Genomic DNA, 27,270 nt, shown 5'->3' with positions numbered 1-27,270 from the left:
ATACCTCACAGACACCTTGAAGGCCCTTAACATTCCTAGGAACATCTTCGTTGCCTGTCAGAGGGCGGTACTGCTGCAGACCTGCCACATCACCAGAAAATTCCTCAGTGGAAACTGTTAAAGGGACTACGATGAATTTTGTTTCTCTTTAGCGAAACTCGACCCTGGCAGCGCCAGAGAATGACTACTCGTTCATTTCTAACATAATAATAATAATAATAATAATTTTAGCGCTGTTAACAAATAAAATGTAAGCTTAATGCGCTGTGATAACATTACAACTGTAGTGTAGCATGTTGTCTGTCTGAGATCAATGGGGAGTGAGTTCCAAACCTTTGGTCCGTGCCCTGATCAAGCCAGAAGACTTTAGTTTTGGAGGGAGAAACGTGGCACCACTAGAAGCATGGAGCTACATATTGGTAACGAAATATTTTTGGGTAGGTTTATTTAAAGAAAACTTCATAGTGATTATCGAATAACCAATTGTTGGTAGATTTGTTGCGGAAAACATTGTTGGATCAACTAAGAGAAACATTGTAGCAGTGCAACATAACGTGTAAATAAATGTAAAGTACTTTAGCTGTTTAACATGATGTAAAGTACTTTAGCTGTTTAACATGATGTAATGTACTTTAGCTGTTTAACATGATGTAAAGTACTTTAGCTGTTTAACATGATGTAATGTACTTTAGCTGTTTAACATGATGTAATGTACTTTAGCTTTTTAACATGATGTAATGTACTTTAGCTATTTAACATGATGTAATGTACTTTAGCTGTTTAACATGATGTAATGTACTTTAGCTGTTTAACATGATGTAATGTACTTTTGCTGTTTAATATGATGTAATGTACTTTAGTTTAACATAATGTAATGTACTTTAGTTGTTTAACATGATGTAATATACTTGTGCTGTTTAACATGATGTAATGTACTTTAGCTATTTAACATGATGTAATGTACTTTTGCTGTTTAACATGATGTAATGTACTTTTGCTGTTTAACATGATATAATGTACTTTAGCTGTTAAACATGATGTAATGTACTTTTGCTGTTTAACATGATGTAATGTACTTTAGTTTAACATGATGTAATGTACTTTAGCTGTTTAACATGATGTAATGTACTTTAGCTGTTTAACATGATCTAATGTACTTTTGCTGTTTAACATGATGTAATGTACTTTAGCTGTTTAACATGATGTAATGTACTTTAGTTTAACATGATCTAATGTACTTTAGCTGTTTAACATGATGTAATGTACTTTAGCTTTTTAACATGATGTAATGTACTTTAGCTGTTTAACATGATGTAATGTACTTTAGCTGTTTAACATGATGTAAAGTACTTTAGCTGTTTAACATGATGTAATGTACTTTTGCTGTTTAACATGATCTAATGTACTTTTGCTGTTTAACATGATGTAATGTACTTTAGCTGTTTAACATGATGTAATGTACTTTAGTTTAACATGATGTAATGTACTTTTGCTGTTTAACATGATGTAATGTACTTTTGCTGTTTAACATGATATAATGTACTTTAGCTGTTAAACATGATGTAATGTACTTTTGCTGTTTAACATGATGTAATGTACTTTTGTTGTTTAACATGATGTAATGTACTTTAGCTGTTTAACATGATCTAATGTACTTTTGCTGTTTAACATGATGTAATGTACTTTAGCTGTTTAACATGATGTAATGTACTTTAGTTTAACATGATGTAATGTACTTTAGCTGTTTAACATGATGTAATGTACTTTAGCTGTTTAACATGATCTAATGTACTTTTGCTGTTTAACATGGTGTAATGTACTTTAGCTGTTTAACATGATGTAATGTACTTTAGTTTAACATGATCTAATGTACTTTAGCTGTTTAACATGATGTAATGTACTTTAGCTTTTTAACATGATGTAATGTACTTTAGCTGTTTAACATGATGTAATGTACTTTAGATGTTTAACATGATGTAAAGTACTTTAGCTGTTTAACATGATGTAATGTACTTTTGCTGTTTAACATTATGTAATGTACTTTAGCTGTTTAACATGATCTAATGTACTTTTGCTGTTTAACATGATGTAATGTACTTTAGCTGTTTAACATGATGTAATGTACTTTAGTTTAACATGATGTAATGTACTTTAGCTGTTAAACATGATGTAATGTACTTTAGCTGTTTAACATGATCTAATGTACTTTTGCTGTTTAACATGATGTAATGTACTTTAGCTGTTTAACATGATGTAATGTACTTTAGTTTAACATGATCTAATGTACTTTAGCTGTTTAACATGATGTAATGTACTTTATCTTTTTAACATGATGTAATGTACTTTAGCTGTTTAACATGATGTAATGTACTTTAGCTGTTTAACATGATGTAAAGTACTTTAGCTGTTTAACATGATGTAATGTACTTTTGCTGTTTAACATGATGTAATGTACTTTAGCTGTTTAACATGATGTAATGTACTTTAGCTGTTTAACATGATGTAATGTACTTTATATGGTGAAGTGCACAATAATGTAGCATTAATTTCTATAAATTAACATTAGTCACTGTTACGGTCGTAGCGCAGCACGGTGTACATGAATAATGGTGCGAATTTGTGTAATGAATGGAAGTGATGTTGAAAAGGGGAAGCCGGGAGTAATTGACAGGAAGAGAAATGAAATGTTCGGATTTACATAACTTGTTGTAATATTAAAGTATTTATAGAGTAATAACCTGAGAGTCTATTATTATTTCGAAGAGTCTTGTGTCGTAACAAGTGGCGCCCAACGGAAAAGGCAAGACCTGCGTTATATCGGTATCTAATTCCTGTCTACTGAGGTATTAGGCTACTAGTACTACAAAGTGTAACAAAATCTCTAGATCTCTAGATCTATTAAGATTGGGAGAGTAGCGTCATCTAAATCTCTAAAGCTATGTACTAGACTCACTGGTAAACATAAACCTTTAGTTGAAACTTAACTAAAAACATTATTGTTGAATTAATCAATTGGATTAACATTTAAATCTAGATTTATATCATTATAATTATTATGACGGGCAATTCTCTACATTCACCAATGTGAAAACGTCAGGGATTACCCACTGTATTTGGATGTGCTATGAATTTATTGAAAAAAAAAATAATTTTAAAAAATCATGTCAGTGGCTGCTGAAGTACATGTTCATTATTCTGGCTGGTCATAGTCCTCAACAATAACCTTTAACATTCAATATTGATGGAAATTTGTACGATTATTAGCACTGCTGTGGGCAACACTAGTGAATTTTGACTACGGTGGAGAACAGTGCCTATTTAGGACCAACGGATATACACTGACCACGGCATATAGACAAATAACGAAAGATTCATATCACCGGCGGAGAATATACACTAGCATTGGCAGTTATACCAGCAGGAAGAAGAGTATTCCGGGAAGTAGATACATATTTGTATTGGAATAACATTAAACGTTTGGTTCATTACATTACATTTAGATATGAACATTGTTGGGTCCAAGCATTAAGTATATGAGAATCAAATATATTTAATTGATATGGTCAGATAACTAGATAAAGAAAAAATACAAATGGCGGATAAAGCTGAGATAGTTGCTTTGAAAGAAGAAGGGAGACTATTGGAATTAGAAGGAGCAGAGCTGAGAAAATATGTACAAGAAAGATTAATAGAAAGAGAGAAACTAGTCAAGGAAAAGGAAATAGAGAAAGAGAAGTTAGCCATGGAAAAGGAAATAGAGAAAGAGAAGTTAGCCATGGAAAAAGAAAGAGAGAAAGAGAAGTTAGTCATGGAAAAGGAAATAGAGAAAGAGAAGTTAGCCATGGAAAAAGAAAGAGATAAAGAGAAGTTAGTCATGGAAAAGGAAATAGAGAAAGAGAAGTTAGCAATGGATAAAGAAATAGAGAAAGAGAAGTTGGCTATCAGTAAAGAGAAATTAGTTACGGATAAAGAAATTGAGAAAGAGAAGCTAGCTATGGAGAAAGAAAGGTTAGCCATAGAGAAAGAAAAGTTGGAAATAAAAAAAGGAAAAGCTAAAGATGAAGGTACTGGAAAGAAAAATGACGTGTCTGGAAATAAATTGGCAAAATATAAAGGCACAATGTTTGATAAGAATAAAATAGACATAGATATTTTCTTAAAGAAGTTTGAAATTGAAATGAAAGAATTAGCTTTTCCGGAAGATAAATGGACATTTTTGTTATCGAAGTCATTTGCAGCGGAGGTACCGTCAAAGATTTGCATGAATCAGAATAATTACCAAATAGTAAAGGAGCAATTACTACGAACATTTGGAAAAACTGAGGCGTTTTATCGTCAACAATATGTTAATTGCACCATTGAAACCAACGAGGACCCCCAAACATTTTTAGACAAGATGAATAGCTACTTTGACAATTGGACAGAGTCATCAAAAATAGAGAAGACGTTTGATGGACTAAAGGTATTTCTTATGCTGGATAAAGTCATTTATGAGAGTCATGACGAACTAAAAATATTCCTGCTGGAGAGAAAGCCAAAATCTGTAGATGAGATTGTAAAATTAATAAGGGCTTACAAAGTGGCACATCCTGAAAAAAAGTTAAACAGAGGTAGCGATATTGAAGAAATAGTAGCATTTAATAGAGCTAGAGAAACACAAGACAATTATAGCAACAATAGAAGATTTAGATATGAAGGACAGAATAGGTTTAGAGGACAAGGAAGGAGCCAAATAGATAGTAGACAAGGCCAGTATAATAGCTACAGAGGGCGATATCAAGGAAACAGACAGGGAAGATATGACAGCGGAAGAAATAGAAGAGATCAAAGTTTGTCGTTATTGTCGAGTTCAGGAAGTCTCGACTGTTTTCAAACATTTGTAGGAAATAAAGCTGCAAGAACGATAAGGGACACTGGGAGCACTATTGTTGGAATAAACCGAAAATTGGTTGAAGATCATGAATATACTGGAAAAAACAAAGCATGTATTATGTTTGATGGTAAAACAGTTCGATTACCCGTGGCCCGAGTGAACATTAAAACACCGTATTATACGGGGATCGTAGAGGCATGTGTTATAGACCATGATCAAATTGATTTGATTATTGGCAATATACCAAACATAAAGAAGTGCACGGAAAATGAGATAGAAGTTTGGAAAAATTGTTGTGGAATGGCGACTACTCGATCCTGTAGTAAGGATGTAGAGGAAGGAGATTTGGCAAAATTGTTTAAGTTATCAACTAAGGAAAAAGAGCAAGATGAAGAACAACATGAAAACACAGAAACAATAGAAATCAAAGATATAGGATTTAACAAAGAAAAATTTATCACAAAACAAAAAAATGACCCAGAGTTACGTCAGCTGGCTCAGAAATGAGGTAGAGGAGGAAGATTCTTTATAGAAAGAGGAGCTCTTGTTAGAGAGATTGAATGGCATGGGGAAACAATAATCCAGCTTGTGGTACCTAGAGAATTCAGGCAGCTTGTTATGGAAAATGGGCACGATGTAGCACACGCAGGACATATGGGAATACATAAAACGAAACAAAGAATATTCAAGGATTTCTATTGGCCATCTATTAGTAAGGACATCAAAAACTATGTGACTTCGTGCAGACTATGCCAAATAAAAGGGGCAAGAAAAATAAAAGCACCATTACAAAGGGTGGATATAGCAGATAGACCATTTAGTAAAATAGCGATTGATTTGATTGGTCCAATGCCAGTAGTTTCTAATAGGGGTCACCGTTATATTTTAACTGTGATAGACGTGTGCTCCAGATGGCCGGAAGCTATCCCACTCAAAAGAATTGAAACCAGAGACATAGTACAAGCATTATATACGTTGTTTACAAGATATGGATTTCCTAAAGAAATATTGGCAGATAGGGGCACTCAATTCAACTGTCAGCTGACTACAACATTCTTGAACATGTTTGGGATTCAGCAAAGGTTTACAGCCCCTTACCACCCACAGAGCAATGGTATTTGCGAACGCTTTAATGGTACGCTAAAGAAAGCATTATCTAAAGTAGTGGATGATAAACCCAAAGAGTGGGATATGGCTATTCCGTCAATACTATTTGCATACAGAGAGAGTCGTAATGAAACAACAGGGTTTTCACCATTTCAAATGATTTATGGAGGAAATCCGCGAGGTCCAATGACAATAGTGAAAGATTTGATAATCTCTCATGAACATGTAGGAACTAATGACAGTTATGATATTGTAACAGAAACTAGAAATCAGGTTATAAAGGCATGCGAAGAAGCGGGTAGACAGGTACTAGAGAAAAATGAATTAACGCGTTGCAGGGTGAATAAACATAGAAAAATGACGGAATTAGACGTAGGACAAGATGTTTTGGTCTTACTCAAGGATAAGAATAATGTACTGTTCACAAAATGGCTGGGACCGTACAAAATAACAAGGAAAATTAGCGATGTGGATTATGAAATAGACATTGATTCGAAGCTCAAAATATTTCATGTAGATTTGTTAAAAGAGTTCAGACCAAGACAAAGAAGTGAAGAAAGGAGTAAAGATGAGTCAATGACAATGAGTGCCTGTGTGACGGAAGAAATGGAGACAGAGGAAAGGTTTAGACCAATAGAGACAGTGGCAACAGAAAGTAGGCAAACGTGGAAGCATGTCACGGTGGATGGAGTTTCTCTTGATAGAGCTAAAGAAATCAAGGCACTAATTGAGGAGTATAAGAATATTTTTACGGATTTACCTGGGAAAACAAGTATTATAGAACATGATATCAAGTTAACTGGCAAAGTACCGAATAAACTGCCACAATATACGATCCCATTACACCATAGAGAAACATTACAGAAGGAAATTGATGAGCTACTAACACTTGGAGTGATAGAACCATCTAGTTCACCATGGGCTGCACCAGTCGTGCTTGTTAAAAAAAAAGTGTGGCAACTTAAGATTGTGTGTGGATTATCGACAGTTGAATAAAGTCACACAATTTGATCCATTTCCAATGCCACAAGCAGAAGAAATGTTTTCTAAGCTAAAAAATGCAAAGATTTTTAGCACGTTGGATCTGTCAAGAGGATACTGGCAAGTACCTCTAAAACAAGAAGCTAAACCATTATCGGCATTTAAGACACCTTCGGGCATATATCAATGGAATGTGATGAGCTTTGGCTTGGTAAATGCTCCAGCCACGTTTAACAGAATGATGGCCAAATTATTCAGCCATAGAAGAGACACAATTTGTTATTTAGATGATATTTGCATTTTTAGTGAGCAATGGGATGAGCATATACAAAGCCTTGGAGAGGTTTTTAAAATTATCAAAGAAAACAATTTAACATTGAAACCAACAAAGATAAAAATTGGCCTAAGTGAAATTTCATTTTTGGGGTATAAGATTAAAAATGAGTACATTTCACCATTGGAAGAAACTGTATCAAAAATATTGGACATTAAGGTACCAAAGACAAAGAAGCAAATTAGAAGCCTTTTGGGGTTATGCAACTTTTATAGAAAATTTATCGCAAATTTTTCAGAAATAATTGAACCACTAACAAATCTAACAAAGAAAGGAAAACCTAACAATATAGTGTGGACGGAGGAATGTCAAGAAGCACTGGACATAATTAAAACTTTCTTTTCTGGGGCACCGATTTTGAAATTACCTGACAATACTAAGGAATTTATTTTGGCTACAGATGCATCAGCCATTGCAATAGAAGGCTGTCTAATGCAAAAATGGAATGGAGTCCCACATCCTGTTTTATATGTGAGTAGAAAACTGACAGCATCTGAGTTGAAATATGCTACCATTGAAAAGGAATGACTAGCCATTGTATGGGGTATAACAAAATTAGGGTTCTACCTAATGGGAGCTAAATTTGAACTATGGACGGATCACGCTCCCTTGGCCTTCATTAATACAAATAAACTAGGGAACAACAGAATAGCCAGATGGGCATTGCAACTTATGGATTATAACTTTGAGGTCAGGACAATACCAGGGAAAGACAATGTGATAGCTGACACATTATCACGGTGTACCTAAGAAGGAAAAGAAATGGAAGTAAGGAAAGGAGCTTGGCCACGTCAATTTTGTTTCTGTTGGTTGGTCAAAAGAATAATGTCAGTAAAATCATTTTGGTGAGAACACAATGAATAGCATTGTAATGAATAGACATCTATAACAGATTGGAACATTTTGTAAATATACACATACTACATGTATATGTAATCGAAGACTGTATGGATTGACGAAGCTTTGTTACATGTGTGAGGTGTCGAGATATTAATATATGGTGTTATATTGAGAATCTGATGAAACCATTGTTAGAAATGTAAAATATAGTATTACAGTTACATAGTTAATTATAGTTTATAATTGTGAATTATGAGATTTACTCTGATTGGTTCGTTGGGGAAGTCTGGACATTATACATTGGGATGGATGTAAGTAATTTTGAACCTTAAATAATAATGTAAAGAATGATGATATTTAATTTTTCTGTTGGAGGGTTTTGTTGTTGTCGTTGGTTTTTACCTGGTTTAAAAGAATGAGAATTAATGAAGATAATATAATTATATTGAACAGTGATTTATAATTTTATTCGATATTTAAAAGACGTTCGATGTACATCGAACTTGGCAAACAAGGGGGGTGTTACGGTCGTAGCGCAGCACGGTGTGCATGAATAATGGTGCGAATTTGTGTAATGAATGGAAGTGATGTTGAAAAGGGGAAGCCGGGAGTAATTGACAGGAAATGTTCGGATTTACATAACTTGTTGTAATATTAAAGTATTTATAGAGTAATAACCTGAGAGTCTATTATTATTTCGAAGAGTCTTGTGTCGTAACAGTCACTATAATGTAACATTAGTAACTAAAATGTAACATTAGGTACTATAATGTAACGTTAATTACTATAATGTAACACTAGTTGCTAAAATGTAAACCATAAATCATTACATAAACTGTAAACTTCTATTCTAGATCTTGACATGTAGGAATTAAGTTAGTGAAGAATTAGATTGAAACAAGTGAACTTAGACTTTTCCTATGGAGTTTCTTGTCAAACGGTTGCAGCTATCACGTGTTTGTGTTTTATTCCAACTATCAAGTGCTCCCTGTTCCTCGTCCTAATGAAATTATCAAAAGTTCCATGTTAGTATCCTACTGAAGCTATCAAATGTTCCCAGTTTGCGTCGTATCGCATCTATCAAGTGCTACCATTTCCCTTTTTGTGTAATAATGTAGCTATTACCTGTACTCTGTGTCCTAATATAGCTGTTACCTGTACTCTGTGTCCTAATATAGCTGTTACCTGTACTCTGTGTCCTAATGTAGCTATTACCTGAACTCTGTGTCCTAATGTAGCTGTTACCTGTTCTCTGTGTCCTAATGTAGCTATTACCTGTACTCTGTGTCCTAATGTAGCTGTTACCTGTTCTCTGTGTCCTAATGTAGCTATTACCTGTACTCTGTGTCCTAATGTAGCTATTACCTGTACTCTGTGTCCTAATATAGCTATTACCTGTACTCTGTGTCCTAATATAGCTATTACCTGTACTCTGTGTCCTAATGTAGCTATTACCTGAACTCTGTGTCCTAATGTAGCTGTTACCTGTTCTCTGTGTCCTAATGTAGCTATTACCTGTACTCTGTGTCCTAATGTAGCTATTACCTGTACTCTGTGTCCTAATATAGCTGTTACCTGTACTCTGTGTCCTAATGTAGCTATTACCTGTACTCTGTGTCCTAATATAGCTGTTACCTGTACTCTGTGTCCTAATGTAGCTATTACCTGTACTCTGTGTCCTAATGTAGCTATTACCTGTACTCTGTGTCCTAATGTAGCTATTACCTGTACTCTGTGTCCTAATGTAGCTATTACCTGTACTCTGTGTCCTAATGTAGCTATTACGTGTTCCCTGTTTTCATGGGCGTAGTCGGGGTGTGTGTGTGTGTGTGTGTTAGGGATTTAACACCCCCCCTCCGAAATGAAATGTTAAACCATCACGTACTTCAGCGCAGAAAAGGTTTTAAGTTAAAAAAAAAAAAAAACTCCAGAGGGCTCTGAGTTAAATTTCCCTCTTCAATATAAAACTAAAGCAAACTACAATCACCAAAGTTTATGAGCGTAGCAGTTATGGGCGGTTGTTGACTTGTAGCACCAATCTGCAGGCAGACACAACTAAACCGCTGTAGGCGTAGTATAGCTTAGCTTGTAAAACTTGAAATAATTTGAATAACTTCTTTTGCGAACAATAATAAATATAACTTGTATGATAATAAACACAATGAAATTGATGAGATAAAGTAAATGTATTAGACTTAAGTAATAATATTCTTTAACCAAATCTAACTCACTGCAAAAACACAACCTTTCAGTCTCACGTTCTGGAGTCGTCTCCCCTAACTAAGACCAAGGACAACAATGCCACCAACTTTGCATCATTCAGAACCAATCGCTAACCTCTTCCCACCATCACCATAGAAACACATAAACACACATATAAACACCCTATAACAGTAGCAAAGGGGTTTTGAGTGTTAAACACCCCTAAGAGATTTTTTGAGTTTAAACCTACAAGCTCCAGAGATTTTGGAGACCTAAGACCCCTCTCTTTTATATTAAACTAAAGCAAACTAAAGCCAATAAATTCTAGCCAAAAGTTCGTTTGCAGTTTCCCTCCAATAAAAAAATAAAGCAAAAATATAATTACCATTTTATATTAGTTTTCGTTTATACGTATTATACAAATACATACAGAACTCTAGATACTTTAGTTTCTTCTCTACTAATCGATGGAATAGATTTATTCTAATACACTAACTGCTTGTTCTAGAGACACAGAGGTAAGACAATAACAGCCATTATGTCTCAAAAACGTGAACAGGGCTCAAACTGGAGTGACTAGCGTTCAATCGAGGGAGTGGTGCTCTGGCTAAAGGTTCAACTAAATAGCGCGTGCTAGTGAGAACAAAATGTGAAATAGGGAAACAAAATGTACAAACGTTGCAATTCCATTGTATTGTTTACATTGTGTTCACAGTAGTGTGTGATGTATGTAGCTGGCTGTTAGGATAGTTTTTAAAGGTGTTTGCTGACGAGCCCACAGTCAAGTGACATGTCTTCTTTTCTTCTGAGACCCATTGTTTCGTGTCCAACATAAAGTGTAGAGAGGCAAAGCTCGAGACATGAGGTGTAGCACAAGCCACAAGATGTAGCACAAGGCAGGGTGACGTGTAGCACAAGGTACGATGTGTAGCACAAGGCAGGGTGACGTGTAGCACAAGGCAGGGTGACGTGTAGCACAAGGTACGATGTGTAGCACAAGGCAGGGCGATGTGTAGCACAAGTTACGATGTGTAACACAGGGCAGGGCGATGTGTAGCACAAGGCATGAGATATAGCACAAGCAAGAGATGTAACACAAGGTACGATGGGTAGCACAAGGCAGGGCGATGTGTAGCACAAGGCACGAGGTCTAGCACAAGGCACGATGAAAAGCACATGGCAGGGCGATGTGTAACACAAGGCACGATGTGTAGCACACGGCATGGCGATGTGTAGCACAAGGCAGGGCTATGTGTAGCATAAGGCACGATGTGTAGCACACGGCATGGCGATGTGTAGCACAAGGCAGGGCTATGTGTAGCATAAGGCACGATGTGTAGCACACGGCATGGCGATGTGTAGCACAAGGCAGGGCTATGTGTAGCATAAGGCACGATGTGTAGCACACGGCATGGCGATGTGTAGCACAAGGCACGAGATGTAGCACAAGGCAGAGCGATGTGTAGCACATGGCACTAGGTGTAAGTACTAAGCTAGAGACTCATTTACAAATGACCTTAATTCTTTATTCCCAATGAAGTGTATCCAAACCAACAGAGGTTACGTCGTTTCACAGTCTTGTCTTCAAAGAACTCTACCTGTCTCCCACGGTGGACCTTCACAGTCTTGTCTTCAAAGAACTCTACCTGTCTCCCACGGTGGACCTTCACAGTCTTGTCTTCAAAGAACTCTACCTGTCTCCCACGGTGGACCTTCACAGTCTTGTCTTCAAAGAACTCTACCTGTCCCCCACGGTGGACATTCACAGTCTTGTCTTCAAAGAACTCTACCTGTCTCCCACGGTGGACCTTCACAGTCTTGTCTTCAAAGAACTCTACCTGTCTCCCACGGTGGACCTTCACAGTCTTGTCTTCAAAGAACTCTACCTGTCTCCCACGGTGGACCTTCACAGTCTTGTCTTCAAAGAACTCTACCTGTCTCCCACGGTGGACCTTCACAGTCTTGTCTTCAAAGAACTCTACCTGTCTCCCACGGTGGACCTTCACAGTCTTGTCTTCAAAGAACTCTACCTGTCCCCCACGGTCAATGAAATAGCACTGTGAAGAAATCTCTAGCATGCATGACTTGTAGAATCCTGTCTACTGTTTAAATATTGATAACATTTCTGTACATCAGGTGGATATTGTTGAGTCACACAAGAAGACTTGGCAGTACTAAACATTCACATCTTCACTATTAACTGTTCTCAACCGCTGCCTATTATTTCCTATCCCCATTTTATTATCAAATATTATTTTAACCGACACTCATAAGATCAAGGCTTGAGGTTTCGTTGATCTTATCAACATTCTTTCAATCAATTTTCAGTGTTCAACTGAAGATTCTTGAAAAAAAATTGATAACACTTTAATCCTTCACAGCAACTTAAACACAAATAATATGAAGATATATTCCTTAGGTGACAAAGCCAAACACTAACTCCAACGTTACAATGACATCTAACTGTATTTTTGTATATGCTAGGATGATCGCCTCGGCCGCAGTAAGATATGATTGGGCCCTGTGCTACGGGGCACTTAGACATTATATGTCAGTGCCAAATATGATTTTCTGATGGGTTTAACTGATTTGCAATTTAGAAGTATATAGATAGTGGAGTAATTTATTTTAACCTTTAATCATTATTATTCATAATAAATTCAATCGGACAATCTTTTTGGCTCCCTAAGAAAGTGGGGGCCCTAAACTATAGCCTGTATAGTTTATACCTAAATCATGCACTGATGACTTCAATACTGTCAAGTTGGCATGAATGATGTCTCCATAATTTAAAGAACATTTTCTCTTACATTGTGGACCAATACATTATGGTCCACAAAAACTATTTGTCCATGTAGATTAAAATTCACCTCCGTTTCAGCTAATTGTTTACAGTTCCATACATCCAGCTTTTTTTTTCATTTCAATCTAAAGCTTTGAATCTCTAGTGAAGTAAGGAATGTATTATTACACAAGAGTCTGTCCTTGTTAAACTTATTAGAGTTGAACTACTTCTGGTTACCTCAAATGTTGAGAACGAACTCTGTTGGTCCCATCTGCTAAGCTCAAAGTAACCTTAGGTCATCTCAAAGAAACCCAGATCAAAAGTAACCTTACGTCAGTTCAGCTCAAAGAAACCTTAGATCATCTCAAAGTTACCCAGGTCCACTCAAAGTAACCTTGGGTCATCTTAAAGTAACCTAGATCAACTCAAAGTAACCTTAGGTCATCTCAAAGAAACCCAGATCAAAAGTAACCTTACGTCAGTTCAGCTCATAGAAACCTTAGATCATCTCAAAGTTACCCAGGTCCACTCAAAGTAACCTTGGGTCATCTTAAAGTAACCTAGATCAACTCAAAGTAACCTTATGTCTGCTCAATGTAACCTAGCTCAGCTCAAAGTAACCTTAGGTCAGCTCAGCTTAAAGTTACTCAGGTCATCTCAAAGTAACCTTAGATCATCTCAAAGTAACTCAGATCAACTCAAAGTAGCTTTAGGTCACTTCAAAGTAACCCAACTCAGCTCAAAGTAACATAAGCTCAGCTTAGTTCAAAGAAACCTTAAGTCATCTCAAAGTAACCCAGATCAATTCAAAGTAACCTTAGGTCAACTCAAAGTAACCAAGCTCAGCTCAAAGTAACCTTAGGTCAGCTCAGCTTATTATAATACTTTAGTTTTTAAAAACTTAATTCAATGAAATATTGACATAAAAACATATGTTGAAATGATTTCTGGATATATTGTGACAAGGATTTACATTGAATATCATCTCGTCACTTGTTTTGTACATGTATTTTTAAACTGTGGATCTCACCTGCTTACTGCATAGAAACAATCATGTGACGAAACAGGGCAATAGATACAGACACTCGAAAACTTAACAGAGCCATGAACAATGATTTGGTTTAGAGAAATAAGATCAGAGAACTAATCATTTAGTCATCACGTTACAGAGGACTACATTGAGGAAAATCACAAACCAATGCCGAAAGCCGTTTAAAAAAACAATTGAACAACCTACCTTCAACCTCATCTAGTATAGCAAGGCCCATTACTCCATGGTAAATGTCGTATAGCAAGGCCCATTACTCCATGATAAATGCCGTGAAAGTACTGCAATTGAGAGACTCCTTAATTATGTATGTCAAAACGGAAATGTCGAGATAATGATCTGAAATCTCTACGGGTACGAGTTGAATCAATTTCGATTGGAAACTCGTTATTGGACATGAACCTACTGTTGACATTGCTACAACTGAAAACTTATAGAACACAAGCTCATCCAGATTTTTGTTTTTCCAAGAAAGGAGCATGATTTCTAAACATTTTTCTAAAAATATAACTAACAATACAGTTTTTTTTAAAAAGGAAAGAAATAGAAATAAAATAATTAAATGGCATAAAAAACGCATCATTTTAAATCTGTATTCCATGCTTTAAAAAAGGAAAGTGCCCCTTTGAGATCTTGCGATCTATAGGGCAGATGATGTAAAGGTCATCTGTTTTTTTTATGGCATACGACTAACGAGGGTATCATGTGTCCAGCAAAATACCAAAATCGCCTTTACACTTTTATTTTCACTAAATTTATTATTGAAAGGCTCCCTCTCCCGACTCGAGAAATGAAATATGCAAATGTCTTTATATTTCATACACATACACAATACTGTTGTAACTCGCGCCACACTGATGGTGCGCATCAGGGCACCATTCAACACTAGCAGTAAAAGACATGTTTATACTAGGAAGAAGGACTGTTGTAGATCCGGCTGTAGTGATCTGCAAGTTATAGAAGTCTGAGCTGTCTTGACTCGAGAGAACGTCCTTTGTGCTATCTGTGAACTGTGTGGTGGACCTGGGGCGGCACTGGGAAGTGTGTCGTGGTCTGTATTGGTATGTAGGTAGGAAAGGACTGGTGTCACTTAAGATAAGACACTCTGGGACTTGATGGCTAAAGTCCATGCCTGTTTGTACTGTAAATAAATACCTCGGCTATTATTACCTCCTGCCTTTCGTTGAGTGCTAGAGTTACAACAATACTTTAAACCAAAATATTAAAGCATATATGGAATCTATCGAAGTATAGTGAACACCGGAGTACCTCAAGCAGGAAAAAAAAAAAACACAAAAAAAAAACAAAAAAAAAACACCATATTTTGTACACATTTAGATACATCTATTTACAAATGTTTGTGTGTTTAATGGAACCGCTCTTATTGTCCACAGAAATTTAGTTTGTAAAACTCCAAGTCTCCACACACGAAGTTTGAATTCTAACTTCACATTAATGCCCATCATGTTAAAATCAAAATCATATCAAAACTTTCTTTATTGCTTACATATACAAACTTTTTTTTTAAATACCTCTATTCAAGTCAGAACTTCGTGGAACCTGGAACCAGCCAGAAACCAGCCCGGACGCTGATCTCAAAAATGGCCCTAACCATGGGCGTAGCCAGGGGGGGGGGGGTTGGGGTTCAACCCCCCCCCCCCGAAATGAAATCCCCCCCTTGGGGGGGGGATCGGAATTTAGTGAATGATTTTTTGCTTTGATTTTGTTTATTTAAGTTGAGATTTTAATACTAAACCATCAATTGCCCCAGCACAACCAATGGGGTATTGAGTTTAAAACCCCTTACCAAGGGGTTTTGAGTTTAAAACCTAATACCAGGGGGGTTCGAGTTTAAAAACCCCTACTAGGGGTTTTGTGTTTAAAACCCCCTACTAGGGGTTTTGAGTTTTAAACCCCCTACTTGGGGTTTTTGCAGTTAACCCCCCCCCCCTTCTATAAAACAAAAAACAAAAATGCAAACGAAAATCCCCTAATTCCAAGAGCACAGTTAAGGGAGATTTTTATTTTAAAACCCCCTCCAAAATTTACGATAAACCCCCTCTTCAATATAAAAAAAAAGTTAATTACACACTCAAAATGTTATGAGCGTAGCTAAATGGGTTTTGACTTAGTTTTTAGTTTAAACCCCACTTCAGCGGGGTTTGAAGGTAAAAGAAATACCTCTTTAATAATAAAAACAAAGCAAATTATACACTCAAAATGTTTTGAGTGTAGTCAAAGGGGTTTTGAGTTTAAACTCCCCTTAAGTGGAGTTTGAAGCTAAAAAGTACCTCTTCAATATAAATAAAAGCAAATTACTCACACTAAAATCTATGAACGTAGCCAAAGGGGTTTTGAGTTTAAACCCCCCGCCAGGGGGTTTGAGGCTAAAAAATACATCTTCAGTGTAAGAAAAAAAGCAAATTACGCACTCAAAATGCTATGAGCGTTGCCAAAAGGGGTTTTGAGTCTAAACCCCTCTTCTACAGAGGGCGTTTGTTTAAAGTTTAAAACCCCTCCAGATGGTTTTGAGTTTAAGATCCCCCTACAGAGCATTTTGAGGTGGAAAACCCCCAACAGATGATTTTGACGACAAAACTTCTCTTTTCGATATAAAATCTAAAGCAAACTACAGTCACTTAATTCCAAGAGCGTATTCAAGACTGGTTACACATTTTACCAGTGGCAGGGCTCCTTTAATAAACTGTAGTGAATAGTCATCTGCCGAAATTGAAAAACACTAAATGTGGCTCAACAAAGATGGCTAAGACAGATTTTAGTAGTCAGTTATAGAGATCGGGTTTAAATCAAGGAAATCCTATGCCGAACTGGGAGTCGAACCTTTAGTAAGATTGTGAGAGAGCGACGCATGAGGTTTGCGGGACATGTTCTCCGACAAAATGAGTTACGCATAAGAAGAGTCTTAGAAGAGTTGCAATGATATCCTAGTACAACTTGACGCCACTCATTCATTGAGGTCCTCATGGCAGGTGGGAAGAGGCTTCAGACATTACCAGTGACAGATTTTTATGGAAACAGCTTGACGTCAAATGCTCCGAACGGCGCGGTAGGGTCTAAGTCAGTAAGAATAGCACATTAGGTTTTTGAAATAAAACTTTTTAATAGCAGGAAAATGCAGTGTAGATACCTCAGAATATGCATTTTGTTGGCTTTCAATACCAGAAATAGTGCTTGGCGGCGGGGCTTCGCCCCGCGCTAGCGCTCCCCAGACCCCATTGCTAGTAATGGCAGAGAATTTACAATTTTATGAAAACAGCTTGACGGCAAATGCACTGTAGATACCTCAGAATATGCATTTTGTTGGCTTTCAATATCAGAAATAGTGCTTGGCGGCGGGGCTTCGCCCCGCGCTGGGGGAGCTCCTAGCGCTCCCCCAGACCCCCTTGCTAGTATTGGCGGGGAATCTACAATTTTTCCACTAACTCATGGAAGAACCTATTCTAGGGCACAATAAAAGTCTTCCGAAAGAATGAAGGGTCAGAATGCAATAAAGATTATTTACACACACACACACATGGCCCTAACGATTTTCCGAGATATTTAAAGGTTGATATATATATCACCGAGAACAGAATGACTGGCTCCTTGGCCCCATTGTGAAAACGCGAGTTTTACAGTAATAATTTTTCAAAGTAAAAATAAATAAATGTAAATTTGGCTTGAGTAGAATAAGTGAATAGAGCCATCATTGGTTTCGAAAGACAATCGTTTTAGGGAATAACCAAATGTAAAGCATCATTGATTCAATAATCATGGTTTAAAAATTAATTTTAATGTTCAGGAAACTTGCTCACATCGTCTTGTGAATTTAGATTTAAAGGCCTTTCATTGGAAATACTCAATAATAATAATAACAACAACAACAAAAAACATGGTGTAGTCAGCCATAGTGTACCGATATTATGCGATAACTGTAAATTTAAAGTTGCTTTAAGTTTATTGAAAGATTATCAAAGCTGTACTTATATCTTTTTACGTAAATCTAACATAAGTTTCATCTAAAAGTAGATCTAGACGTCCAGGTGTCCCTGAGTGCAGCTGTAATTACATAAAACAATTAACAACTTGATCAAAACACAGAAACTTTTTTTATACTTCATGGCACACGCTGATCTCTTCTTGTCTGACAACTAACACACTTCCGGTCATTCGCGCATTTGTAAGAATAGATTATACAGACATACAGACATTCATCCGTGACACTAGGATTAACGATATAACAAAAAAATATTCATTGTTGTTCTTATTCTATTTCGACAAGGGATTGATTGACAGTTAGATATTTCAAATACATTGACAATTGAATTATTGAAATACATTAACAATTGAATGATTGAAATACATTGAACATTGAATGATTGAAATACAACTGAAAATATTGATTAAAAATACGTTTTAAAATTCTATGCATTGTAGTAACTAGTTGACGATAGTACTGGACAGACGGCCGGACAAATGAGCATACGTCATGTAAAAGTATTGTTTGCAAATATTGTCAGACTTTCCAACCTTGCTGGGAGACCTACAATGTCTGTAGTAGAACTCGATTAAGAACACAATACAAGCTAGACAACTGTATGTGAGATCACTTGACCATTGGTTGTTCAAGAGATAATGTTTAGATCTAAGCAGTGTAGATGTCGACTAGATTAGAACTAGGCCAACAAGAACCAATAGACATATCGATCACAAGAGTCTTACTTAAAGCTATTCAGTCATATTCCAGGAGTAATAACTAGCGACTAGTATTAGCAAGAGCAGATGGGGGGGGGGGAGGGCTGGTCATTTCTGGACTCATTGAGCCGGTCAGTTCTGAAGAGGAGCAAGCTTTAGGTAAAAGGTTACACTGTGACTCAGATATTAATTACACAGTGGATACAATGGGCTGGCTCAAGTTGCAGGAACATTACCTCGGGTGTATGTTGGGATTAGGAACAAAAAAAAAAAAGGCTTTTAAATATGTGTATTGATCCTAAGCTGTGCAGAAAGTGTAAACAATGACGTAATACAAGTAGCATTCAATTCGTCAAAAGTATTCACGCTTGTCCTTGGCTCCTCCTCCTCCCTACAGAGTCAGCTTTGTGTTTTGGTGCCTCCGGTGTAGAGAGAGACGTGACAGTCTTTGAATCAATCTTTGATGACTTTTGTGGCATTGTAGTATCCAAGTTCTAAGCTCTTTTGCTAGTATTACAAAACGTGTATCAACTCAATCTGTCTGTCTGTCTGTCTAGTAAAATGTTTGTACACGTTATTTCTACCCATAACCAATCTCGTATCAAACTGAAATGTTTGCACATTTATTTCTTTTAGTTGACAAAATAAGAATAAATTTGTTTAAAAAAAATTGCCAATTAGTTAATTTACTATTGGTAATTAATTATTTTGTTTGTTATCTCGAACAAGGGAAAGAAATTGTACTTGACAGATGTGATGGTATAAGTTGAATTAGACCCCTTTATATTTAGTATGTCGCAGCTTTAAAGTTTGAAACTAACAATAGATAACTATAAAACCTATTTTCATAAGCGATTCGCTGGCATAGTGAATAATGTATACAATTGGAATGTATCAGAAAACTTGAAAAAAAAATAAACATATCAAGTTCAAAGCTATCACTGTTTCCTTCTTGCATGTTATTTTCCTATTTAGTTAAGCGCGTGTTTCAGCTGGTCTCTAATAATGGGTATACAGAAAAAATAAAAAGAATATAATCCAATCCATTAAAAATGTAAAAAAAAAAAGATAATCCAATCCATTTTATTAAAAAGCCTCTCTATAAAAAACAACAACTCAAAGTTCATTTGATTCTTTGAAAACGAAAAAAAAACTTTTGAAGTCTAAATAAGTTTTTAAAAAGGCAATAGCAGAACACATTGTCACGCAAACTCAGTTTCAAACTAGAACAAAACATGAATCGAATCCAAGGGTATTAAACCCAAATGACTCTCAAATCAAGAGCTAAAAGACTTAACGATACTTTAAACTTTCAACATTTGTTATTAGTGGCAAAGGAGCTAATCAATTTAGCAAATGAATTGTTTTGTTGGAAATATAAAAACTTTAACCTAATTAAAATTTGTGGACAAGGGTGGTCTAAACTCTGGTCTGTTCTGTGGTCTTCAGAGTGGTCTTAATTGTTGTCTAGGTTAGCTTCTATAAAATAAAATTAAAAAAAACTACGTCCCACGGGAATCGCCAGATTTACATTTGGCAAGCCTAAACACTCTTTCCACCGCTCCCTTTAGGTCAAGGTCAGATCCAGAACTTTTAAAGTTGGCAATCAATTGGGGATATATTTTTGAAGATGTAGATGTGTGTGGATTGGCTCTCTTACGCAACCATTTTCAAGTTCTTCACACACCAAAATGTCAGTCTTTAATGTTCCAGTGGAGGAAGGGCGATCAGGAAGGACAAAAGCTCTTCTTCTCGTGCTGTAGCATTTCTACAATCTTCAAACTGCTATCATTGTTTAGTAAGCTTACATTTGTAAACAAGCGATTTGTGGTCTGATTGGAAAATTTAAAAAAAAACTGAAGTACTGACCGCTAGTGATTGATTGCAGTGAACAAAAGATGGAACTAGAGTCATCATTGACTCGGCATTCTACTTACAAAGTAGGCCTACTATCTGAAGAAAATATACCTTCGTTTGAGTCATCATTGACTCGGCATTCTACTTACAAAGTAGGCCTACTATCTGAAGAAAATATACCTTCGTTTGAGTCATCATTGACTCGGCATTCTACTTACAAAGTAGGCCTACTATCTGAAGAAAATATACCTTCGTTTGAGTCATCATTGACTCGGCATTCTACTTACAAAGTAGGCCTACTATCTGAAGAAAATATACCTTCGTTTGAGTCATCATTGACTCGGCATTCTACTTACAAAGTAGGCCTACTAGCTGAAGAAAATATACCTTCGTTTGAGAAATATGTTAATTTTGTGATCGGCGTAGAATTTGGGGGGGGGGGGGGGAAGGGGGGGTCATTTTTCCATAGAAGAGTAGCAGGATAACGCACTGTAGATACCTCAGAATCTGCATTTTTTAAAGTTTAAAATGCTTGAAATATGTTTGGCTCACAGTGCTCCCCCATACCCCGGAGGTGGGGGCGGGGGTGTCTACTGTTTTTGCACTAACTCCAATAGGAACCTATCCTATGAAACAGAAAAACGTCCGAAAGAATGAAGGGTCAGAATGTAATAAAGATCTATTACGTATACACACACACATATATATATATATGTATATCAATGGCGTAGCCAGGGGGGTGGGGTTCAAACACTCCCCCTGGATTGAAATCCCCCCCCGCAGATGTGTGTGTATGTATGTGTGTGTGTGTGTGTATACATATGTATTTAATATTTTGTCCAGTTTCTCTTCGGTTTTGTATGCGTCTGGTATGTGGTACCCTTATGTAAGTTGTTATTGATGTAGACTTAATATGTGTTTCTTGGTAGACAACGACTTTGACTGCGACAGTTATGATAGAATATGTATGTCAATTTTAGGTCTCGCATCAACGTGAACTACTGCACCCTTTCTTTCAGAGTCACGGCTTAACTTTAAAGATCCACCTTGGTTAAGTCTAATCGGATTTACTTTTTTTTTTGTCTCAATAACCAAACTTGTTGAAGAAGGAAAGGTCAAGGACAAACTGATACCTCTTCATACTTGAAGCTTTTTGTGGGTGACGTCATAAGTCCACATGCATGTAGACACGTGAACTTTGTTTCCTTTTCACGTGTGCAGTCACGTGACATTCGTGTAGAAATGTCATAGTCCAACACATCACACTCCCACTGGTGGCCCTAGGCTTTCTTCCGATTGTTCACATCTGAAAGGTTATCTTCAACTAGGAAAAGCTTCCTGAGAAATTGTAACCCTCATGGTGACCTCTAACCTCTGTCGTGAAAATCGAGTAGCAATATCTATATATATCTATATTTCTATTGTACAACTGAGGTGTTTGTTTCTATTGGCTACTGTTACACACGAGAGTACAACTGAGCTGTTTGTTTCTATTGACTACTGTTGCACACGAGAGTACAACTGAGTTGTTTGTTTCTATTGGCTACTGTTACACACGAGAGTACAACTGAGCTGTTTGTTTCTATTGGCTACTGTTACACACGAGAGTACAACTGAGTTGTTTGTTTCTATTGGCTACTGTTACACACGAGAGTACAACTGAGCTGTTTGTTTCTAATGGCTACTGTTACACACGAGAGTACAACTGAGCTGTTTGTTTCTAATGGCTACTGTTACACACGAGAGTACAACTAAGCTGTTTGTTTCTATTGACTACTGTTACACACGAGAGTACAACTGAGCTGTTTGTTTCTATTGGCTACTGTTACACACGAGAGTACAACTGAGCTGTTTGTTTCTATTGACTACTGTTGCACACGAGAGTACAACTGAGCTGTTTGTTTCTATTGACTACTGTTACATACGAGAGTACAACTGAGCTGTTTGTTTCTATTGGCTACTGTTACACACGAGAGTACAACTGAGCTGTTTGTTTTATTGGCTACTGTTACACACGAGAGTACAACTGAGCTGTTTGTTTCTATTGGCTACTGTTACACACGAGAGTACTACTGAGCTGTTTGTTTCTATTGGCTACTGTTACACACGAGAGTACAACTGAGCTGTTTGTTTCTATTGGCTACTGTTACACACGAGAGTACAACTGAGCTGTTTGTTTCTATTGACTACTGTTACACACGAGAGTACAACTGAGTTGTTTGTTTCTATTGTCTACTGTTACACACGAGAGTACAACTGAGCTGTTTGTTTCTATTGGCTACTGTTACACACGAGAGTACAACTGAGCTGTTTGTTTCTATTGGCTACTGTTACACACGAGAGTACAACTGAGCTGTTTGTTTCTATTGACTACTGTTAAATACGAGAGTACAACTGAGCTGTTTGTTTCTATTGGCTACTGTTACACACGAGAGTACAACTGAGCTGTTTGTTTCTATTGGCTACTGTTACACACGAGAGTACAACTGAGTTGTTTGTTTCTATTGTCTACTGTTACACACGAGAGTACAACTGAGTTGTTTGTTTCTATTGTCTACTGTTACACACGAGAGTACAACTGTGGTGTTTGTTTCTATTGGCTACTGTTACACACGAGAGTACAACTGAGCTGTTTGTTTCTATTGGCTACTGTTACACACGAGAGTACAACTGAGTTGTTTGTTTCTATTGGCTACTGTTACACACGAGAGTACAACTGAGCTGTTTGTTTCTATTGACTACTGTTAAATACGAGAGTACAACTGAGCTGTTTGTTTCTATTGGCTACTGTTACACACGAGAGTAAAACTGAGCTGTTTGTTTCTATTGGCTACTGTTACACACGAGAGTACAACTGAGCTGTTTGTTTCTATTGGCTACTGTTACACACGAGAGTACAACTGAGTTGTTTGTTTCTATTGTCTACTGTTACACACGAGAGTACAACTGTGGTGTTTGTTTCTATTGGCTACTGTTACACACGAGAGTACAACTGAGCTGTTTGTTTCTATTGGCTACTGTTACACACGAGAGTACAACTGTGGTGTTTGTTTCTATTGGCTACTGTTACACACGAGGGTACAACTGAGCTGTTTGTTTCTATTGACTACTGTTACACACGAGAGTACAACTGAGTTGTTTGTTTCTATTGGCTACTGTTACACACGAGAGAACAACTGAGTTGTTTGTTTCTATTGGCTACTGTTACACACGAGAGTACAACTGAGCTGTTTGTTTCTATTGGCTACTGTTACACACGAGAGTACAACTGAGCTGTTTGTTTCTATTGGCTACTGTTACACACGAGAGTACAACTGAGCTGTTTGTTTCTATTGGCTACTGTTACACACGAGAGTACAACTGAGCTGTTTGTTTCTATTGGCTACTGTTACACACGAGAGTACAACTGAGCTGTTTGTTTCTATTGGCTACTGTTACACACGAGAGTACAACTGAGCTGTTTGTTTCTATTGGCTACTGTTACACACGAGAGTACAACTGAGCTGTTTGTTTCTATTGGCTACTGTTACACACGAGAGTACAACTGAGTTGTTTGTTTCTATTGGCTACTGTTACACACGAGAGTACAACTGAGCTGTTTGTTTCTATTGGCTACTGTTACACACGAGAGTACAACTGAGCTGTTTGTTTCTATTGGCTACTGTTACACACGAGAGTACAACTGAGTTGTTTGTTTCTATTGGCTACTGTTACACACGAGAGTAGGCCTACAACTGAGTTGTTTGTTTCTATTGACTACTGTTACACACGAGAGTACAACTGAGTTGTTTGTTTCTATTGACTACTGTTACACACGAGAGTACAACTGATTTTTTTTGTGTTGACTATATGACAAGCTTTTAGTTACAAATTTGTTTAAGCAGTCAGTCCGACTAACTATTATAAATAATTTACTAAACTAATTTACTGATTATGTTTCAAGGGAAAGAATAAACAAATTGTTATTTGAATTAGAGCATTTTATTGTACTATAAATCTATTATCTCAATATCTGCAATCCAATTCTTCAACCGTTGTAGGTAAATGTAAGATGTGTGGTCTGGAGAGAGAGACAGTTTAAGAGAAGAATGTTCTAGAAAGGTCTTTAGTCAATGCATGTATAAAATCAACCGATAGCCAGTCAATAAGTTCAAACAAATTAGTAATTACTACTAAAAAGAAAACAAAAATAAATTATGCTCAATAAGACGAGATTAACTTTTATTATTAAACTAACACCCTTTAATCTGTTATTGTTTTTTGTGTTTTTTTTTGTTTAAAATGTTGTTTTTTTTTGTTGTTGTTTTATTTGGCTCCGATTCACGATCTTTGAAACAATCAAATACAGCACTACAGTACTAAAAAAGAAAAAAAAAAGAAAGTACTATTGACTAAGTCTGGACTGGTAGATCGGGAGAGCTAAACAATGCTAGAGACAAGGACAGATAATCACTGTTACCAACTGAATGCTAACTAATAGGGTTTGTTGCTGAACATAAAATTTATATATGTGTCAGATGCGAATAGCCCAATTTTCAGTAAAAGAAATTACAAAAAGTCATTTCTCTATAGAAGAAGTTACGAAGGCTATATAAAATACAACCACAGACCTATATATATTACAATAAATATAGGTTTTTGATTGCTAGTTACGATTTATTTAGGTAGGTGCTGTTTTACTATTACATACCAAGTATTAGAGTTTAGAAAAACCCAGGTTTGTTTCTTGAGCAACGCTATTAGCTAACACCTCATATCATCTCTCCATTAGTATATTTAGATCTATAATCTAATTCTAGTCTAGATCTATATATAAAAATCGAATAGATCTAGTAATAGTATAGATTCTATCTTGAGACTAGATTACCGAGTCTAGCCTATGCTATGCCTATAGTCAGTTTTTATAAGAAAAAAGTCTAGATATTAATAAAGACTAAAGTTTTTTTATTATTAGATTATTAGAATTAATTAGATATAGACATAAGACATAGATCTAATAATACTGTAATACGTTTACTATACTCTATACTTAATCTACTAAACTAGAGATCTAGTACAAATACTCCTTCTTCCCTAGTGCTATTAGAGCATGGAATGGGTTGCCTGAGCTAGCCAGGAAAACCAGTGACTTGGCAGAATTTAAGTCATTGGTTAATATGCATGACTAAATGCATGACGCGTAGGAAGTAATCATCTTCTTTTTTGAAGTAACGTCTGTATTATATAAGATAAGATAAGATAAGATCTATAATATAGTCAATTTAGATCTATACAATATTCATTATAATACTTCTACTTATAATGACTTATTTAATAAGTTAGTACTTAGACTTAGATCGATTTTAGTTTATTAATAGATTTACTTTTCAATGCCTAGACCTAAAAATAAAATTGCGAATGATGTCTATAATGACTGATTTTTTTTTTTTTATAATAATAGGCCTATTAAATCTAGGTCTAGACTCTACTTAAATCTAGTCTAAAATAATGACTGTCCAAGACTCTATTATAGATGATTGAGAAGTTCACATAGAGGTGTTTTTAATAATACGGCATGTCAGCTGAAAGTATATAAAGTTCTTTTTATTTTGTAAAAATAAAAAAGAGGCTCCTGTACTCAGTGATAGATTGCCTAACTTTCAACTAATAATAAATTAACAATTAACGTTGAATTACAAGAAATGTAATCATTTTTCCCGACATTGAAAAAAGGTGCCGGTACCCCGTACCGGTGCGTACCGTCACAAAAATATATGTATATCTCAATCTTCTTTCATTTAATTTTTTTGTGGGGTTATTGCTACTTAATACATTGATACCGGATCGATTTAAATGGGGCCTAAGTATACAAGCAGGATTTCGAGCATTGGATACATTTATTTTTTAAGTACAAAGTTTTATGGAAGAGGCAATATATTAGTTGTTGGAAGATTGTAACTTCTTAAATTCAGGCTAAAAATATCGAAGCCTAAATTTTTACTCTCATTTCTAAATAGTCAGAAGAGATGGACTGACTCATAGTGTAGCTTGTGTACATCTGCAAAAACACAAACTCAGTTAGACTTTCAAAACTATTAAAAGAAAAACTTAGTGATTATTTTTACTGTATAATTCTATTATTATTCCTTTTTAGAATTAGGATATAAACAAAAATTTGCCATATGACTTTATCTAACAGAAAAAAAAATTAAACTTACATCTATTTATGCGGTTATTTATAGTTACCTAGTAATATAAAATATATTGAACTAACACGTACATTCATCATAATGCAGCCATGCGATTTTTCGTTTATAAACATAGCATTATTTAGGACCAATATTTTACAAAGGCTGCTTGGAGAAATCAGGTAGGCCTATATCCATTAGGAGAAAAACGACCCCTTTACTCAAGAAAAATTTAAGAAACTAGAACAGACACAAAATAAACAGTGACATTCATAACAAAATAATATTCAAATTGATTAGAGTAACACCTTTTTAAGTAATCATTTAAAGTTTAAAATCACTATAATTTTTTTCAACAATTACTTTGTGCATTAAATTGTG

At 36.0% G+C, this 27,270-nt stretch overlaps 1 protein-coding gene across 2 annotated transcripts in view; it reads right to left on the bottom strand.

Moving 5' to 3' along the window:
• The window catches only part of LOC106073838 (glycine receptor subunit alpha-2-like), a 124,203-nt gene that overhangs the window by 91,867 nt on the left and 5,066 nt on the right, over positions 1-27,270 (bottom strand). The gene's annotated exons all lie outside the window — the stretch shown is intronic.

The sequence above is a fragment of the Biomphalaria glabrata genome, chromosome 8 (assembly GCF_947242115.1).
Source record: "Biomphalaria glabrata chromosome 8, xgBioGlab47.1, whole genome shotgun sequence".
In the NCBI taxonomy this organism is placed as follows: domain Eukaryota; kingdom Metazoa; phylum Mollusca; class Gastropoda; family Planorbidae; genus Biomphalaria; species Biomphalaria glabrata.
This window is presented reverse-complemented; position numbering and strand designations above follow the sequence as displayed.